The following is a 10,530-nucleotide window of genomic DNA, read 5'->3' as shown; positions in this document are numbered from 1 at the left end:
AGAGTGTGGGAGCTTCTGGTTACAGAATAGGTGTGTTCGACCGATCGGCGGCTGACTTGAAGCAGTGCATTCCGGTTAGTATTTCTGTCCGACTTAAGCTGGCGCTGCAGGCACGTGACTGTGTCATATGGTTTTTAAGTACCGCGAGAGCGATTCGAGATCAGCCGCCGGAGTCAGCCAGCGCAGTTCGCGAAGAGGAGCTGCACTGGCTGTAATGACGACACAGCTGTTTCACCATTGGTCGGATTCACCACATGACAACAATCACGTGTATTTCGTGTTTATTTTCACGCCCTCAGTTCCACAAATGCTCACAAATCTGTATTTTTATAACAGTTAAAGCTATTTTCATGTAGTCGCGATGTTATATTGTGTCATGTTCATCAAAATAAAATGGATAAAAAACGTAGACTCCACTACATTGGTATTTAAATAATATATGCTTATGTTGAACTTTATTATTGTAAAAACAGATGCTGTAAGCCTCTTCAGTTCCACTCATGCTCATACAGGGCCATTCATAACAGTATAATTCACTTTTTATGTAGTTTACATCTTACAAATCATGTTTAATGCGATTAAGCAAGCAAACGGCACGTGATCAGCCATGCCTGACGTAAATGCAGCAAGCTACGGGAACCACAGCGCGTCCGACTTCACTTCTCCGTTTTCAGCTCCTCCCCGCCTGCACGCGGCTAGTCTCGCCGATCGGTTACATCCAGCCACAGCCGATGTCGAACACACCTAATGTCTCCCAGAATATTTTGCCAGGCCACCTTTTATACACAGCTTGAGACAAAGACATTGTGAAACTACAAAAACCCACGCTGCGTCCCAAACCACCTACTTCCATACTATATATTAGATGAAGCAGTGCTTTTAACATACTATATAGTATGGAAGTAGGCGGTTTGGGACGCAGCACCAGTTTGACCTGTTCCAAGTGACCCTAACGGACACCTGGAGAAAACCCAGTTCGACCTGTTCCAAGTGACCCTAACGGACACCTGGTCAAACTAGCCAGGAGTATTTTGGCAACTGGTCAAACTAACTATTTTTGGAAAACGGACCAATTTGATTTATGAACAACTTTTACCCTAAAGCCTTCACTGATAGGACTTAATTTGTTTAGCATTTCCTGTTAGGGCACCATGTCTATTTTGCCTGGCTTTAGTCTCAAGGGTGTCCATGGCCCAAGCACCTGTCTTGTAAGTAGGAGCTTCCGAGATCAAATCCCTGTGGTGCCTTCTATCAGTGGTTGTGGTCTTTGGCCTTTATGAAGGGCATCAAAAAGATTGAACTTTCCTTTACCTGTCTAAATCAAAAGAAAGCCATGCAATTTTAGGATGCCATGGCATAGCTGTCCAAGGACCACGTCTTGTAAGCGAATTGTTTGAATCCCAGCGTTTCCTTCCATTCGGAGGCTCTGCTCTCCGATCTACAGGAAAAGGCAGGTGGTCCGGGCAGAAAATACGACTGACGTGTTCCCGTTTTCAGTAGACCTGAAGCCATGTGTCGTTAGGGTGCACAGTATCAGCTGGTCAAAGGGCCGGTCTTGTAAACAGACTGTTGAAATCCAAGCCGTGCCTTCCTATCAACGACTGTTCTTCGGTCTACTTTAGAGAAAGGAGGTCCACAAGGAGGTTTGACTTTCTTGTACCTGGCATAGCTGTTCAGTGATCATGTCTTGTAAACAGATTGTTCAAGTCCCAGCGATTCCATCATTTTAGTTGCCGTTTTCTCCTTTCTACATAAAAGGCAGGAGGTCCAAAAAGAAAACATGACAGTCTTGTTCCTGCTTTCAAAAGATCTGAAGACATGTGACATTAGGTTGCACAGCATTAGCTGGTGAAAGCTCCTGTCCTTTCATCTGGAGATCCTGAATTCGTATCCTAAAACTGCTTTCCATTTGACAATTGTACTAATTTGCATATGTAAAGAACAGAAGGTCAAGATAGTAATTGTAACTCTTGGGCTGAAAAATACAAAAGCTAATAATAATTGAAATCTGTCTTTCCCCAGAATTGTGAGCAACACATCAAAGGGTTTGTTGTAGGCTCTGTGGCGCAATGGATAGCGCATTGGACTTCTAGATTGTGAGTTGACGTGATTCAAAGGTTGTGGGTTCGAGTCCCACCAGAGTCGCAGGCTTTTAGCTACCAAGACCCTGCTCAAAGCTTTTCATCTCACATTGTTGTGCCTGTTCATACTGTGACTCACCCTTTCACAATCTGCAGTTGGAGAGTGGCGCCGTGGCTTAGTTGGTTAAAGCGCCTGTCTAGTAAACAGGAGATCCTGGGTTTGAATCCCAGCGGAGCCTTTATCACGTGGCCAAATTGGGTCTGTTTGATTGGCTGTTTCTCAGTTGAGATATGGTACATCCTGAAAATTTAGAGTTGTCACGACAGCGGTCCATCTTCAGCCAAAGGCCCGTACTTTGGGCAAAACGTTCTAGTTTTCAGTCTAACGAACCAATCCAATTTATGGACGCCCTGGAGCATAAAGCCTTCACTGATAGGACTTAACTCCGGAAGCACTTTATTGTGGGGCCCCATGGCTTAGCCGGTCAAAGCGCCTGTCTCGTACACAGGAGATCCTGGGTTCGAATCCCAGTGGTGCCTTCTAACGATGTTTGCCGTCTTCGGCCTCCACTCAGTGGCTTTCTTGTCACATTTTTGTATCTCTTCACACTGTGACTCATCCTCCCTCAAAACATAGATTTTCAAATCCCAGCGGTGACCTCAGTCTGACAGCAGCTAGGGGCTGTCTTTGTGTCTGTTTATCGGATGAAATACAACCTTCTTATAATTCATGGTTGTTATGAATGCTGTCATAACTTTCGGATATTTTTGGAAAACGGACCAATTTGATTTATGAACAACCTTTACCCTAAAGCCTTCACTGATAGGACTTAATTTGTTTAGCATTTCCTGTTAGGGCGCCATTAGTCTCAGCCTCAGACGTCACGCCCACAAACTGTTGACTGAACGTCTAAAGTTTTTCGTACACTTTTCTGGAAACCCTGTGAAAATGTTAAAGTCGTCTTTGATTGGTTGGAAAAAAACGGATTTCCAGGAGACGCGAGTGTCGCGATTAGTTTCGGTCCCTGGAAAACAAAGCTCTGACGTTCCATTGAGGAAGAGAATCAGTCGTGTTCACGTGGATAATAATGAGCAGTTATCATGATCAGCTAAACATTGAATTCTCAAAAATATGCATAGTTCGCGGCATCGACTCTCTAAAAGGCGTCCAAGAGTTTTCTTTAAGGCAGTAAGTGGAGTTTAAAAGTTTGGTTCTCTTGAATTGCTTGTATGTGTTAAAAAGTGGAGAGATATGCTTCAAACAGACGTTTAACAGGATCGTCTCATTGGTGTGGCTGTTGATGAAGTGCACAACGTTGTCCTATGGTGAGTAATGTTGTTTATTTTGATACTATTTGGTTGCGGCTGGTTATTTCAATAACTGACTTGTTGCCAGCCGGCTCGTTATTGTGGGGAGTCCGAAACGTGACGCTAGATGAAACAAACTGTGATTGGTTGTTTGACATGTCGGTCAAACAGCTCGTGGGCGGGCTTTGTCCAGAAAAAGCGGCGAAAAACACCAGACCTTCAGTAATGAAGGTCTGGCTACGCGAGACTAGGGCGCCATGTCTTTTGCCTGGCTTTAGTCTCAAGGGTGTCCATGGCCCAAGCACCTGTCTTGTAAGTAGGAGCTTCCGTGATCAAATCCCTGTGGTGCCTTCTATCAGTGGTTGTGGTCTTTGGCCTTCATGAAGGGCATCAAAAAGATTGAACTTTCCTTTACCCGCCTAAATCAAAAGAAAGCAGTGCAATTTTAGGATGCCCTGGCATAGCTGTCCAAGGACCACGTCTTGTAAGCGAATTGTTCGAATCCCAGCGTTTCCTTCCATTCGGAGGCTCTGCTCTCCGATCTACAGGAAAAGGTGGGAGGTCCGGGCAGAAAATATGACTGACGTGTTCCTGTTTTCAGTAGTCCTGAAGCCATGTGTCGTTAGGGTGCACAGTATCAGCTGGTCAAAGGGCCGGTCTTGTCAACAGACTGTTGAATTCCAAGCCGTGCCTTCCTATCAACGACTGTTCTTCGGTCTACTTTAGAGAAAGGAGGTCCACAAGGAGGTTTGACTTTCTTGTACTTGGTTTTATTAAAATATAGCCACGGAGTTTCAGGATGCCCTAGCATAGCTGTTCAGTGATCATGTCTTGTAAACAGATTTTCTCCGTTCTACATAAAAGGCAGGAGGTCCAAAAAGAAAATATGACAGTCTTGTTCCTGCTTTCAAAAGATCTGAAGACATGTGACATTAGGTTGCACAGCATTAGCTGGTGAAAGCTCCTGTCTTTTCATCTGGAGATCCTGAATTCGTATCCTAAAACTGCTTTCCATTTGACAATTGTGCTAATTTGCATATGTAAAGAGCAGAAGGTCAAGATAGAAATTGTAACTCTTGGGCTGAAAAATACAAAAGCTAATAATAATTGAAATCTGTCTTTCCCCAGAATTGTGAGCAACACATCAAAGGGTTTGTTGTAGGCTCTGTGGTGCAATGGATAGCGCATTGGACTTCTAGATTGTGAGTTGACGTGATTCAAAGGTTGTGGGTTCGAGTCCCACCAGAATCGCAGGCTTTTAGCTACCAAGACCCTGCTCAAAGCTTTTCATCTCACATTGTTGTTCCTGTTCATACTGTGACTCACCCTTTCACAATCTGCAGCTGGAGAGTGGCGCCGTGGCTTAGTTGGTTAAAGCGCCTGTCTAGTAAACAGGAGATCCTGGTTTCGAATCCCAGCGGAGCCTTTATCATGTGGCCAACTAGGGTCTGTTTGATTGGCTGTTTTTCAGTTGAGATATGGTACATCCTGAAAATTCAGAGTTGTCACGGCTGCGGTCCATTTTCAGCCAAAGGCCCGTACTTTGGGCAAAACTTTCTAGTTTTCAGTCTAACGAACCAATCCAATTTATGGACGCCCTGGAGCATAAAGCCTTCACTGATAGGACTTAACTCCGGAAGAACTTCATTGTGGGGCGCCATGGCTTAGCCGGTCAAAGCGCCTGTCTCGTAAACAGGAGATCCTGGGTTCGAATCCCAGTGGTGCCTTCTAACGATGTTTGCCGTCTTCGGCCTCCACTCAGTGGCTTTCTTGTCACATTTTTGTATCTCTTCACACTGTGACTCATCCTCCCTCAAAACATAGATTTTCAAATCCCAGCGGTGACCTCAGTCTGACAGCAGCTAGGGGCTGTCTTTGTGTCTGTTTATCGGATGAAATACAACCTTCTTATAATTCATGGTTGTTATGAATGCTGTCATAACTTTCGGATATTTTTGGAAAACGGACCAATTTGATTTATGAACAACCTTTACCCTAAAGCCTTCACTGATAGGACTTAATTTGTTTAGCATTTCCTGTTAGGGCGCCATTAGTCTCAGCCTCAGACGTCACGCCCACAAACTGTTGACTGAACGTCTAAAGTTTTTCGTACACTTTTCTGGAAACCCTGTGAAAATGTTAAAGTCGTCTTTGATTGGTTGGAAAAAAACGGATTTCCAGGAGACGCGAGTGTCGCGATTAGTTTCGGTCCCTGGAAAACAAAGCTCTGACGTTCCATTGAGGAAGAGAATCAGTCGTGTTCACGTGGATAATAATGAGCAGTTATCATGATCAGCTAAACATTGAATTCTCAAAAATATGCATAGTTCGCGGCATCGACTCTCTAAAAGGCGTCCAAGAGTTTTCTTTAAGGCAGTAAGTGGAGTTTAAAAGTTTGGTTCTCTTGAATTGCTTGTATGTGTTAAAAAGTGGAGAGATATGCTTCAAACAGACGTTTAACAGGATCGTCTCATTGGTGTGGCTGTTGATGAAGTGCACAACGTTGTCCTATGGTGAGTAATGTTGTTTATTTTGATACTATTTGGTTGCGGCTGGTTATTTCAATAACTGACTTGTTGCCAGCCGGCTCGTTATTGTGGGGAGTCTGAAACGTGACGCTAGATGAAACAAACTGTGATTGGTTGTTTGACATGTCGGTCAAACAGCTCGTGGGCGGGCTTTGTCCAGAAAAAGCGGCGAAAAACACCAGACCTTCAGTAATGAAGGTCTGGCTACGCGAGACTAGGGCGCCATGTCTTTTGCCTGGCTTTAGTCTCAAGGGTGTCCATGGCCCAAGCACCTGTCTTGTAAGTAGGAGCTTCCGTGATCAAATCCCTGTGGTGCCTTCTATCAGTGGTTGTGGTCTTTGGCCTTCATGAAGGGCATCAAAAAGATTGAACTTTCCTTTACCCGCCTAAATCAAAAGAAAGCAGTGCAATTTTAGGATGCCCTGGCATAGCTGTCCAAGGACCACGTCTTGTAAGCGAATTGTTCGAATCCCAGCGTTTCCTTCCATTCGGAGGCTCTGCTCTCCGATCTACAGGAAAAGGCGGGAGGTCCGGGCAGAAAATATGACTGACGTGTTCCTGTTTTCAGTAGTCCTGAAGCCATGTGTCGTTAGGGTGCACAGTATCAGCTGGTCAAAGGGCCGGTCTTGTCAACAGACTGTTGAATTCCAAGCCGTGCCTTCCTATCAACGACTGTTCTTCGGTCTACTTTAGAGAAAGGAGGTCCACAAGGAGGTTTGACTTTCTTGTACTTGGTTTTATTAAAATATAGCCACGGAGTTTCAGGATGCCCTAGCATAGCTGTTCAGTGATCATGTCTTGTAAACAGATTTTCTCCGTTCTACATAAAAGGCAGGAGGTCCAAAAAGAAAACATGACAGTCTTGTTCCTGCTTTCAAAAGATCTGAAGACATGTGACATTAGGTTGCACAGCATTAGCTGGTGAAAGCTCCTGTCCTTTCATCTGGAGATCCTGAATTCGTATCCTAAAACTGCTTTCCATTTGACAATTGTGCTAATTTGCATATGTAAAGAGCAGAAGGTCAAGATAGTAATTGTAACTCTTGGGCTGAAAAATACAAAAGCTAATAATAATTGAAATCTGTCTTTCCCCAGAATTGTGAGCAACACATCAAAGGGTTTGTTGTAGGCTCTGTGGCGCAATGGATAGCGCATTGGACTTCTAGATTGTGAGTTGACGTGATTCAAAGGTTGTGGGTTCGAGTCCCACCAGAGTCGCAGGCTTTTAGCTACCAAGACCCTGCTCAAAGCTTTTCATCTCACATTGTTGTTCCTGTTCATACTGTGACTCACCCTTTCACAATCTGCAGCTGGAGAGTGGCGCCGTGGCTTAGTTGGTTAAAGCGCCTGTCTAGTAAACAGGAGATCCTGGTTTCGAATCCCAGCGGAGCCTTTATCACGTGGCCAACTAAGGTCTGTTTGATTGGCTGTTTTTCAGTTGAGATATGGTACATCCTGAAAATTCAGAGTTGTCACGGCAGCGGTCCATTTTCAGCCAAAGGCCCGTACTTTGGGCAAAACTTTCTAGTTTTCAGTCTAACGAACCAATCCCATTTATGGACGCCCTGGAGCATAAAGCCTTCACTGATAGGACTTAACTCCGGAAGCACTTCATTGTGGGGCGCCATGGCTTAGCCGGTCAAAGCGCCTGTCTCGTAAACAGGAGATCCTGGGTTCGAATCCCAGTGGTGCCTTCTAACGATGCTTGCCGTCTTCGGCCTCCACTAAAGTGGCTTTCTTGTCACATTTTTGTATCTCTTCACACTGTGACTCATCCTCCCTCAAAACATAGATTTTCAAATCCCAGCGGTGACCTCAGTCTGACGGCAGCTAGGGGCTGTCTTTGTGTCTGTTTATCGGATGAAATACAACCGTCTTATAATTCATGGTTGTTATGAATGCTGTCATAACTTTCGGATATTTTTGGAAAACGGACCAATTTGATTTATGAACAACCTTTACCCTAAAGCCTTCACTGATAGGACTTAATTTGTTTAGCATTTCCTGTTAGGGCGCCATGTCTTTTGCCTGGCTTTAGTCTCAAGGGTGTCCATGGCCCAAGCACCTGTCTTGTAAGTAGGAGCTTCCGTGATCAAATCCCTGTGGTGCCTTCTATCAGTGGTTGTGGTCTTTGGCCTTCATGAAGGGCATCAAAAAGATTGAACTTTCCTTTACCCGCCTAAATCAAAAGAAAGCAGTGCAATTTTAGGATGCCCTGGCATAGCTGTCCAAGGACCACGTCTTGTAAGCGAATTGTTCGAATCCCAGCGTTTCCTTCCATTCGGAGGCTCTGCTCTCCGATCTACAGGAAAAGGCGGGAGGTCCGGGCAGAAAATATGACTGACGTGTTCCCGTTTTCAGTAGTCCTGAAGCCATGTGTCGTTAGGGTGCACAGTATCAGCTGGTCAAAGGGCCGGTCTTGTCAACAGACTGTTGAATTCCAAGCCGTGCCTTCCTATCAACGACTGTTCTTCGGTCTACTTTAGAGAAAGGAGGTCCACAAGGAGGTTTGACTTTCTTGTACTTGGTTTTATTAAAATATAGCCATGGAGTTTCAGGATGCCCTAGCATAGCTGTTCAGTGATCATGTCTTGTAAACAGATTGTTCAAGTCCCAGCGATTCCATCCTTTTAGTTGCCGTTTTCTCCGTTCTACATAAAAGGCAGGAGGTCCAAAAAGAAAACATGACAGTCTTGTTCCTGCTTTCAAAAGATCTGAAGACATGTGACATTAGGTTGCACAGCATTAGCTGGTGAAAGCTCCTGTCCTTTCATCTGGAGATCCTGAATTCGTATCCTAAAACTGCTTTCCATTTGACAATTGTGCTAATTTGCATATGTAAAGAGCAGAAGGTCAAGATAGTAATTGTAACTCTTGGGCTGAAAAATACAAAAGCTAATAATAATTGAAATCTGTCTTTCCCCAGAATTGTGAGCAACACATCAAAGGGTTTGTTGTAGGCTCTGTGGCGCAATGGATAGCGCATTGGACTTCTAGATTGTGAGTTGACGTGATTCAAAGGTTGTGGGTTCGAGTCCCACCAGAGTCGCAGGCTTTTAGCTACCAAGACCCTGCTCAAAGCTTTTCATCTCACATTGTTGTGCCTGTTCATACTGTGACTCACCCTTTCACAATCTGCAGCTGGAGAGTGGCGCCGTGGCTTAGTTGGTTAAAGCGCCTGTCTAGTAAACAGGAGATCCTGGGTTCGAATCCCAGCGGAGCCTTTATCACGTGGCCAACTAAGGTCTGTTTGATTGGCTGTTTTTCAGTTGAGATATGATACATCCTGAAAATTCAGAGTTGTCACGGCAGCGGTCCATTTTCAGCCAAAGGCCCGTACTTTGGGCAAAACTTTCTAGTTTTCAGTCTAACGAACCAATCCAATTTATGGACGCCCTGGAGCATAAAGCCTTCACTGATAGGACTTAACTCCGGAAGCACTTAATTGTGGGGCGCCATGGCTTAGCCGGTCAAAGCGCCTGTCTTGTAAACAGGTGATCCTGGGTTCGAATCCCAGTGGTGCCTTCTAACGATGTTTGCCGTCTTCGGCCTCCACTCAGTGGCTTTCTTGTCACATTTTTGTATCTCTTCACACTGTGACTCATCCTCCCTCAAAACATAGATTTTCAAATCCCAGCGGTGACCTCAGTCTGACGGCAGCTAGGGGCTGTCTTTGTGTCTGTTTATCGGATGAAATACAACCTTCTTATAATTCATGGTTGTTATGAATGCTGTCATAACTTTCGGATATTTTTGGAAAACAGACCAATTTGATTTATGAACAACCTTTACCCTAAAGCCTTCACTGATAGGACTTAATTTGTTTAGCATTTCCTGTTAGGGCGCCATGTCTTTTGCCTGGCTTTAGTCTCAAGGGTGTCAATGGCCCAAGCACCTGTCTTGTAAGTAGGAGCTTCCGTGATCAAATCCCTGTGGTGCCTTCTATCAGTGGTTGTGGTCTTTGGCCTTCATGAAGGGCATCAAAAAGATTGAACTTTCCTTTACCCGCCTAAATCAAAAGAAAGCAGTGCAATTTTAGGATGCCCTGGCATAGCTGTCCAAGGACCACGTCTTGTAAGCGAATTGTTCGAATCCCAGCGTTTCCTTCCATTCGGAGGCTCTGCTCTCCGATCTACAGGAAAAGGCGGGAGGTCCGGGCAGAAAATATGACTGACGTGTTCCCGTTTTCAGTAGTCCTGAAGCCATGTGTCGTTAGGGTGCACAGTATCAGCTGGTCAAAGGGCCGGTCTTGTCAACAGACTGTTGAATTCCAAGCCGTGCCTTCCTATCAACGACTGTTCTTCGGTCTACTTTAGAGAAAGGAGGTCCACAAGGAGGTTTGACTTTCTTGTACTTGGTTTTATTAAAATATAGCCATGGAGTTTCAGGATGCCCTAGCATAGCTGTTCAGTGATCATGTCTTGTAAACAGATTGTTCAAGTCCCAGCGATTCCATCCTTTTAGTTGCCGTTTTCTCCGTTCTACATAAAAGGCAGGAGGTCCAAAAAGAAAACATGACAGTCTTGTTCCTGCTTTCAAAAGATCTGAAGACATGTGACATTAGGTTGCACAGCATTAGCTGGTGAAAGCTCCTGTCCTTTCATCTGGAGATC

General features: G+C 44.8%; 8 non-coding genes across 8 annotated transcripts; all 8 read left to right on the top strand.

Annotated features, from left to right (window-relative positions):
• Positions 1-2,055: 2,055 nt before the first annotated feature.
• Positions 2,056-2,145, top strand: trnar-ucu (transfer RNA arginine (anticodon UCU)). The gene is given in 2 exon segments: positions 2,056-2,092; positions 2,110-2,145. It is a non-coding gene; the product is annotated as a tRNA-Arg (tRNA).
• A 402-nt stretch (positions 2,146-2,547) lies between these two features.
• Positions 2,548-2,621, top strand: trnat-ugu (transfer RNA threonine (anticodon UGU)). The gene has a single exon. It is a non-coding gene; the product is annotated as a tRNA-Thr (tRNA).
• Positions 2,622-5,042: 2,421 nt separating this feature from the next.
• On the top strand, positions 5,043-5,116 carry trnat-cgu (transfer RNA threonine (anticodon CGU)). The gene has a single exon. It is a non-coding gene; the product is annotated as a tRNA-Thr (tRNA).
• A 1,929-nt stretch (positions 5,117-7,045) lies between these two features.
• trnar-ucu (transfer RNA arginine (anticodon UCU)) lies at positions 7,046-7,135 on the top strand. The gene is given in 2 exon segments: positions 7,046-7,082; positions 7,100-7,135. It is a non-coding gene; the product is annotated as a tRNA-Arg (tRNA).
• Positions 7,136-7,537: 402 nt separating this feature from the next.
• On the top strand, positions 7,538-7,611 carry trnat-cgu (transfer RNA threonine (anticodon CGU)). The gene has a single exon. It is a non-coding gene; the product is annotated as a tRNA-Thr (tRNA).
• A 1,265-nt stretch (positions 7,612-8,876) lies between these two features.
• trnar-ucu (transfer RNA arginine (anticodon UCU)) lies at positions 8,877-8,966 on the top strand. Its single transcript is given in 2 exon segments — positions 8,877-8,913; positions 8,931-8,966. It is a non-coding gene; the product is annotated as a tRNA-Arg (tRNA).
• A 101-nt stretch (positions 8,967-9,067) lies between these two features.
• Positions 9,068-9,141, top strand: trnat-agu (transfer RNA threonine (anticodon AGU)). Its single transcript has one exon. It is a non-coding gene; the product is annotated as a tRNA-Thr (tRNA).
• A 227-nt stretch (positions 9,142-9,368) lies between these two features.
• On the top strand, positions 9,369-9,442 carry trnat-ugu (transfer RNA threonine (anticodon UGU)). Its single transcript has one exon. It is a non-coding gene; the product is annotated as a tRNA-Thr (tRNA).
• The last annotated feature ends 1,088 nt before the right edge of the window (positions 9,443-10,530 follow it).

Source organism: Misgurnus anguillicaudatus, chromosome 9, assembly GCF_027580225.2.
Source record: "Misgurnus anguillicaudatus chromosome 9, ASM2758022v2, whole genome shotgun sequence".
NCBI lineage: Eukaryota > Metazoa > Chordata > Actinopteri > Cypriniformes > Cobitidae > Misgurnus > Misgurnus anguillicaudatus.
This window is presented reverse-complemented; position numbering and strand designations above follow the sequence as displayed.